The following is a 9861-nucleotide window of genomic DNA, read 5'->3' as shown; positions in this document are numbered from 1 at the left end:
GGACACTCTCATGTCCCACTAAAACACTAATCGCAGACAGCTGCTTCTAACTCAGGGCTGTCTATGCTAATAAGAAAGAGATCATCAGGAATGGGCGGGTCTTTCCCCCTCTGATGACACGTACAAAGGGAGAATGTCAATCAAAAGGTGCATTCGACATAAAGCACGGCTGCAGCCGACAATCAACGAGATTAGCTGAGCGCAGGCAGGGGTGAAAACGGAGTCGTCAAGCCGGACACTTCGGTGTTCAAAGTTGCTGCTGTCATGATGACGGATCACACCTATAGACTGTAATAGATAGATCACATGGCTTGGCAATTCATTTATTTATTTATTGCAGTAACAACAAAAGATTTACAGTACAAATAAAACATAACACAGTCTCTACAAACTATAGTTCATTTTAAATCAAGGGAATTATGAATTTAATTTAAGCCTATATAACAAACGCATGAAAAATAAGGGGGAAAATGAGTGGCCACATAAAAATTATTTTTAAGGCTACGAATAGGCCTGTTAAACAAAAAAACAATACTCACAAATTCTAGGAGCTTAAATATCAGTCTTTAGGCTATTAGATGTTGAATGGTGCAGTATGTCAATACTGTTCCAGTGCTTGTTTGAATATGCTAAAAGGGGTTTCAATTTATAAACATTTATATTTAGATATAAAACTTTCCAATAGAAATTAGTGTAAAACCCAAAACAAGGGGTTTTGATTAAGTTTTAAACAATGATTAAAATTATTTTAGATAATGAAATCCTTTTTAAAAAAGCACTTTAATGTAAAATGATTGAACCAAAGGACCAAAATAAGTGAGCTATATTTGAGCAGAAATTTCCCAGAAAGAGCAGTTACATCAATGTCACTTTTAACATTTCTACATAAATGGCTTGACAGAAAATAAAATGTTTTATAATATTATATTTTTATATTGTGGAATAATAGGGAATAGTGTTACAGGGTATATACAGTGAACATGGACACAGAACTAGCACTAGTTAGCACAAGTTATACTTTGGTCATTTTTGAGTGAGATAATAACAGTCTAATATAATAAAATAATTGTTGCTAAGCTAAAAGTGCTCCTGCTAGATTCAGATATTGGCTGAACGGAGATTGGAAGAAAGAAAGAAAGAAAGAAAGAAAGAAAGAAAGAAAGAAAGAAAGAAAGAGAACAAGATTTATTTTCTGTGCTTCTTCCCAGAGAGAGAAATAAACAAATAAAAAAAAGAATAAAGAAAGAAAGAAAGAAAGAAAGAAAGAAAGAAAGAAAGAAAGAAAGAAAGAGAAAGAAAGAGACACACAGTATGGCAAGCCGTTTTAACTTTTATTCCTTCTCAGGATATGTATTCTTCATATCAACAATTTAATTTTTGATATCAACAATTGCATTTTTGATATTAACAATTACATTTTTGATATCAACAATTCAATTTTCACTAGTAATAATTGTTATTTCAGATCTTACAAATTGCTTTTTGGATATGTGCATATATAAATTCATCAAAATGCATAGTAATGACAAAATTTACATTTTTGATATCAACAATTGCATTTCCACTAGTAAAAACTATAATTATTGATATCAAGAATTAAATTTCCACTAGTAAAAACTATAATTATTGATATCAACAATTGCATTTCCACTAGTAGAAGTCACCATAGGCTTCCATTCAAATTGAATTGTTGATATCAAGAATGTAATTGTTGATATCAAGAATTGAATTGTTGATATCAAAAATTGAATTGTTGATATCAATAATACATATCCTGATAAGGAATAAAAGTTAAAACGGCTTGCCATACAAGAACTGAATTGTTGATATCAAGAATGTTAATTGTTGATATCAAAAATTGAATTGTTGATATGAAGAATACATATCCTGAGAAGGGATAAAAGTTAAAACGGCTTGCCATACACACAGATGGATTAGACACCTAGTCTGTGTGAAGATACACTGTATTATTAGGAAGTTGATTCACGTTGGAGAATCCAACACTTTCTTGACAATTCATATGTACGATCTCATTCATACAGTTTTGTACAATTTGCTTATCCCCAATGACGATGGGTTTAGGGGTGGGGTTGGGTGCCACCCCTCCTTTCACAAATTGTAAAATTTTGTATGACTGAACTCAAATGAATTAGCCACTTAACTGACAAAACATAAAATAGTTATGTTTCTTGTGAGATCAGGCTGGAGGATCAGCACATAAGTGTGTAAAAGAGATGTGAACCTGCAAAAGACATTGTTCAGTCTTGAGTGAGTGAGTGAGTGAGTGAGTGAGTGAGTGAGTGAGTGAGTGAGTGAGTGAGTGAGTGAGTGAGTTGGGGTAGTGTGTGTGGGGATGTTTTCAATCTGATAAATGAATATAGCCTGGATACCCACTCATTTCCTATGGTGGTCACTTTTGACCGGGAACACCACAGGTGTAACAAAGTTGATTAAAACACTCAAAATTCAATGAAAGAGATGATCATCACTTTTAAATGTTTAAAAGCAGAGTGTGGAGGATATCAAAAGGCCTTGAGGCAATCATATGTAAAACACAAGATTTCTGAATGATTTAAGTTGTAAATCGGTCAGATTTGACCCAAACACAACAGGAAGGTTAAAACCAACATATTCTCATTCTGAAAACGTAGTCCATATACCTTTCTTGAGATCGCAAATTATGTAGCCAGAGCTATGTAAGGCTGCATTTAGTCTTTAAAACGAATGCTACGGAGCGGTATAACGCCGTTCCTTTTAGCGCTTTAACCATCTGTCCGCCTACGTCTGTATGGATGGCTTTTCGTTGTTACCAGTTTGTCCAGTTAGCTTGCCATGTATGTCGGCGGACTAGAGACACAGAGAGGAGTTGAAGACGGGGTTCGAGTCCGACGAAGAATGGTTCTAGAAATATGGTAACACAAAAACAAAGCAAAGAATAAAATAAACAAGTAAATAACAGGGTGAGAAATCACCAGAGAAATCAACAGAGTCAAATCTGAAAACATGGTAAAAAATCAGGGAGCTTTTCTTTTTCTGGATTGCTTTTTAAAACTATAGGATGGGTTTAGGGAAGTTGGTGGGCGGGCTAATTGGTGCTTTTAAAAACACTATTGGTTGGGTTTAGGGATAGAGGGGGGTTGGGTCAGTCAGTCGATCAGACAGTCAGTCAAACAGTCAGTCGACAGCGGCCTCTGGTGGATTTATGTGAGATCAGCATACGCAAATGCCACTCGCGATAGAAATCTGAGATGTCAGAAGCGCACACAGTGGCCTCTGGTGGATTTGTAAAAACAAAAACTGTAAAAAATAAAAAATAAAAAAAAAACATACCGTGGGACGTATTTGGAGCTCTTCAGAAATGTATAAGCGGTACACTTTCAGAATGAGTCTGGGTTGCTTAAAACTCTTTGAGGCTTAAATTCTTCAGCAATATAACTTCAAAGAGCCTCTTAGTTTGTGTTGGTAGAGGAAAATCCTTCACTTGAGTGAATGTAATTTCTAAAAATATCATACATGTCCATATGCATGCTTGTGTATGTACTGTACGGGCTGACATTTGTACACATGCTGTAATTTTCTCAGCATGTACACTCATTTCCTGTGCTGTGATTACAACACTCTCACTACAGAGCACACTTCCCATCAGCCTATTTCTATCTCAGCTGTTTAATATAGGGGTGAAGATGCTAAATTAAAACCAAAATTAGTGCAATTATTTGTATAGACCCACACACACACACACACACACACACACACACACACACACACACACACACACACACACACACACACACACACACACACACATATATATATATATATATATATATATATATATATATATATATATATATATATATGAGTTGATTTATTGATTTATATTTCCTGATTTATTTGTATATGCCACTAATTAGAAGTCATATTGAAATGCTGGTTAAAAAGAATAATAAATCAGGTTTCAGATAGGAGGTCTTCACGTAACACTGGTGATAGCATGATATTTAACAGCTGAGTGATTGCACTGGGTTTCATCAGCTGAGGGTTTAGGAGTGTTTCCTTAATTCAGAAGTGAGGGATCTTTATCAGCTGCAGTCTGAAGATAGAACGGCTTTGCTGGAAACTAGTCGTGCGCACAGGAGTTTTTGTAATCTGTTTAAGTGCCAGGATTCTTTCTACATCATGAGATGTTTGGATTTCTGGAGGAGGATGAGGATTTGAAGTGTCTGAAAAGGTTGAACTAGTTTCAAATTCTCAACGCTTTTGCTCTGTCTAGATTCTAGATGCAGGGGTGTGAGATTTTTGTGGATTTTCCTGTTAATTTCTGCTTTGACTTTTAGTTTTTCTACACTGTAAAAAATGTCCAGATCTACGCAACATGTTAATGTAATTTTTCAGAGTAAATTACATTTCTATCACTTTACAGGATTTGACTATAACAGTTCACAGTAATATATTGGATTCCTAATTTTATTGTGAAATTAAGGCAGGTTGCATGATTACAGCAAATAACTGTAAAAACGATGATATCTTTTGCATGTTGTAGGAATTCAAACTCTTTTTATTTAATTCAACATAGACATTAATACAAATGAACTTTTATGCCAGTACTGGCACTTTTTTGATATTTAGAAATAACAATGTAATTGCAGCTCCAAAAACAATTTGGTTACATCTTCAAAAATAACTTGAAAGAAAATCATTCAGTTCTGAAACGACATGAATGTCATAGTAAATTTTCATTTTTGGGTGCACTGCACCTTTATTTAGTTTTATAAGGTTAACATGGAAATATGAAATAATTTTGAATGAAAATAACTTTGTGCTTAGCCAAAATCATTAAACTGGAACAAAAGTAAATGATTCATAAAACCAAACAATTTTAAACACCCAAAATGAGATCAAAGTCAGGGTAAATGTCAGAATGAATAGCAGAGGAAAGCCTGCTTCTCAGCAAAAATATAGTTTTTGGAAAAAAATATAATTTAATGAAAAAAAAAATATATATATATAATAAAAAATCACAGTAAATTGCTGTGAACTACCTCACGGTAATTTGCTGTAAATTTACATACAGTAATTGCAAAAGTAATGCAATTATTAGCCAGTAATCTACTGTGAATTTAAGGTATTTGTTTTACACTGTACAGTATTATTTTGATACTAAGAACATGTGCTTGTTTGCATAAAACATTTTTAATGGGACCGTTCACCTAAAGTGAAAATTGGATTTTAATTCAAGATTTAGGTTGCAAACCCAGACACATATACTAGGTAGCACACACACATACACCCTCTCTCCTTTTTTGTCAGAATCTTTGAGCCGGGTTATGAAACTAATAAAATAAAAGTCAATGGCTGCAAGCACCTTAAGAGTTCTAAACAAACAAAGGAAAAAAAATACAGCTTTTGGTGAAACACAGAGGTTTTATAAACCCAAACTATTTGTCTTTGTCAGAAACTGGACATTATTTACAATAGCATTACCTTGAAACCCCTAAAAGATGTTCATGCAAATGTACATACACTGAATTGAAGGATGTTTTATAAGAATGAATCAGCGGTTCCACAAAAAAATAAAAATAAATAAATAAAAATAAATAAATAAATAAATAAATAAATAAAATGAACATGCATGAATCCTTTACAAAAGCTTGCTCATGGTGGAATCTGGTTCTTCTGATTTGTTTTTTTCTTTGAAAAGGGGTCATAATATGAGAAGTCACATTTGCCTTGATGTATTGACATTTTATTGGTTGTACAATACAAGTTTATTGGTTGAAATGTCCTGCATGTTTCATAGCTTAAAACATCCTCATTACAAAGAATTTATTTAATCCAGCTTTAAAAATAGCACACTTGTAGATTTGCATATACAGCCGCAAATTAGAAAAAGTTGGGACAGTATGTAGAATGCAACAACAAAAAATGTATTGATTTCTAAATTTACTTTGACTTGTATTTCATTGCAGATAATACAACAAAAATTATTTAATGTGTTTCTCATGATTTTTATATCATATTACAATTTTGGTTCTTGCAACACATTTGAAAAAAATTGGAACAATAAAGCATTTACCACTTTGTAATGTCATTGCTTTTTACATTTAAAAGACATTTAGGGACTGAAGACACTAAGTAATGAAATGTTTCACATGTCATTTTCTCCTATTCAAGTCTTACGTTGGCCAGCAGTACAGGGTCTTCGTTGTTGCATTTTGTGCTTCAAAGTGCACCAAACATTCTATATTGCAGACAGATCGGGATTGCAGGCAGGCCAGTCAATTACCTATATCCCCTTCCTCCACAGCCAAAACTTTGTAATATGTGGATGATGTAGTTTTGCATTGTCTTGGGCGTCCCTGAAAAAGAAGGTAGCATATTGTGCTCCAAAATCTCTATGTACTTTTCAGTATTAATGGTGCCAACACAGAAGTACAAGTTACCTTTGCCAAGGGCACTGCCACAACCCTATACCATGTCAGACACTGGCGTTTAGACTTGTTAACAGTTTATATGATTCTTTTGTTCTTTGGTCTGGAGCACATGGCATCCATTTCTCCCCAAAGTATACCTGGAATACTAATTCATCTGACCACAGTACACATTTCCACTGCGTGATGGTCCATCCCAGATGCCATCGAGTCCAGCAAAGTGGAAGGTGCTCCTGGACACTGCTAACATTGGGCTTTCTTTTGGCACAGTACAGTTTTACAGGCATTTGTGGTTGTAACTACATATTGTGGTACTTGACAAAGGCTGGGAGGGGTCTGGTTGCAGACTCGGTGAAGAGCAATCTGAGCTGCATCCAATGCTTTTTAATGCGCTCACCTAACCCCACCCCTAATCCTACCCACCACAGGGACGTCACTCACTCCATTGAGTGCATTGTGTCTGACATTGCATTGCTGAGTGATATTCAATATTTTAATTATGTATTTTAAGAAAGGTCTTGTTCCTAAACGACAAGACCTTTCTTGGAGGGTGTTTTATACCAAATCATGATTACAATCACCTGTTAACATCACCTGTTTTAAATCACATCATTATTTAACCAATTATTCTGATTACTAGCCATAAACTGCCCCTGTCCCAACTTTTTCTTTTAAATGTTTTGCAAGAACAAAAATTGGAAAGTGTTAAATTTAAAAAACAACAACAAAAAAACAACAACCCCCCCTCCCCCCTCAATAAAATTACAAGGAACACATTAAATAATGTGTCTCTTCTAATCACTGTGCATGTATGCTCTAAAAATAACTCTGTAAAAGATCTAATGAGCAGGCATTGCAGTTGCAAGAATTGTTTCACACAGAAATAAAACACCATGCAGCATCAGATGACTTTAATGTCAACATGGATGAAAAAGTTTTGAGTTGGTTGATTCAGTATACAGCTCAGGTCAGAATAATCACATTTTCTTGTCTAAACTGTTGATGTTAGTTTAATGTTCAGATATTTGTGCTGCACAGATAATTAGCAAAATAAATGTAAATATTTAATTGTTTTCATTAACTAAAGATGGTTGTTGGTTGTGCATGATAGATGATTAATAAAATAATGATCAACATTTGATATGATTGGCTTACATATTCATTTTGTTGCTTTAAAATTTAGCAATTGTAATTTTGTAATTGGTTAGCACTGTCACCTTACAGCAAGAATGTCGCTGGTTCGAGTCCCTGCTGGTCCAGTTGGCATTTCTGTGTGGAATTTGCATGTTTTCCTCATGTTCTTGTATGTTTCCTCTGGGTGCTCCGGTTTCCCCCACAGTCCAAAGACATGCGGTACAAGTGAACTGAATGAAATGGAATAGTTACAGCAAAGTCTGAAATAGAGACCAAGCTGAAAGGAAATTTGTGAAAAAATGTCTGTAAAAAAATTTTTTGTAATTTTTGTTTGTAATTTTGCTGCTGCTTTTCTTTTATTGTACAACTTTAGGTAGGTCTGTTTTTCCCCTGAATTTTGTAACACCACAGTCCCTAATTACAGGTAAATTTATTAAATCTCTACTTTTCAAACCAAAGTTGCAGCTTGCAATAATGCATTTCTCTTTAAACACACATACTTTTTGTTACAGTTTGGGTGTCCAGACTACTAGTACTCGGCCATCTTTTAGCCACATGAACAGAGCATTTTAAAAACACCAATGACCATGTTTCAGTTTGGAAATCCTGTTGTTAAATACAGACAGACTGAAACACAAACTTTTAAATATGCATGTGTGGCTACCCACAAGTTCTCTCTGACTGATCTACTACTGGATTCTCATATGACCAACTTAGTAAAATGCATTTAAGGCTGTATGGGTGTAAATTGATTTTATTTTGGTAATGCAGTAAAAAAGCAATATGGATGAGGAGCATTGTCATTCTAAATTTGCAATTTTGAAATGAATATGCTCTAGTGCAAACAAAGCCTTTCGTTTGCAGAGTTACACTGCATTGAAGAGTGAAGAAACTTTTGCTTTGACATGTCCACTTCAAACATTTTCATATTTGCATTCATTTGCATATCTGTAGAGACTTCTGAAGGATCTCGATGTCAGAAACAAGTGGATGGTTTAATTTTAATGGTGTCCTGGATAGTGTCTGAGGATTATATGTGTTTTTTTGGATTGAAGATTGTTTTGTAAATGAGGCTCATTGCTACGGAGAGATCGCAAAGAAAATTGAAGTTAGCTGGACTGAAGCCTTTTAAGAACTGTGGACTGAATACTTTTTGGGGAAGTAAAGTGGTTCTTCCATGCATGGCACTGCTGCAAAATTCACCTTTTGGAACATTTTAAAGGGACATTATTCTGAATAAGGCAATAATATGATTAAGGTGTTTACATGAGTTGCTTTTTGAATGTTCCTTTCATGATCCTGTTTTACATGTTGGCACATAATTCGATTAACGTCATTGCGTCACCACGCTATCCACATTTCCTCCAGAGTTTTATGTCATTTCAGGTGTTTCATTCCCAATTTGTTGACTTTAACTGCAGTTTGGCACTTTCACTTTCATTCAGGAACATTTTATGCATGCCCCCATGACAAACAAGAAATTGGATGTGAAAAATTGCTGGAAGGGTGTTGGTTTAATGCAGGGGTGGCCAACCCTGTTCCTGGAGAGCCACCTTCCTGCAGATTTCAGTTGCAACCCATATCAAACACACCTGCCTGTAATTATCACGTGGTGTTCAGGTCCTAATTAATTGGTTCAGGTGTCTTTGATATGGGAAGGTGGCTCTCCAGGAACAGGGTTGGCCACCCCTGGTTTAATGGAATTTGATACTGCACACCATATGGGAGAAAACTGTTCCCATTTTTTCGATAGATGACTCAATAGGTGCAGAGAATAGCATTAAACAGCCATGTGTGTATAGACTATCCTGTCACAAAATGTGTTGAAAATCCTACACGACGGTAATAGTTGGAATAAGGTGTTTACATTCAGAGAGCAGCAATTACAGCGGATCTTCCAGTCCATAATGTTGTAGTGATATTAACATACTATAAACATAGTAACAAAATAATTATACTAAAGTATGTATTTAAACATTGAAAGAGTACTGCTGTTAATACTAACTAACTTTGCCCTCTGAATAAACATAAACAAAGAACACTGATCACCCACCTACCAAATCCGTAGTGACAGAACAATCAACACAAACTGGAACCGTGTTTTTTTTTTTTTTTTAAAGGAAGATGAGTAGCAAATCCATATTTTACCATTTCCAGATGTGAAAAGCTCTCAGGTTAAATATGTTCCTTAATTTTTTTTTTGTTGCATGCTAGACCACTGTAATCCACACATGTCCATATGCAATTGGTGCTCTCATGTCACAGAACAATTCTTCTTCCACTTGTTTAATTATGG

The sequence above is a fragment of the Danio rerio genome, chromosome 23, assembly GCF_052040795.2.
Source record: "Danio rerio strain M-AB ecotype USA chromosome 23, GRCz13ab, whole genome shotgun sequence".
NCBI lineage: Eukaryota > Metazoa > Chordata > Actinopteri > Cypriniformes > Danionidae > Danio > Danio rerio.
This window is presented reverse-complemented; position numbering follows the sequence as displayed.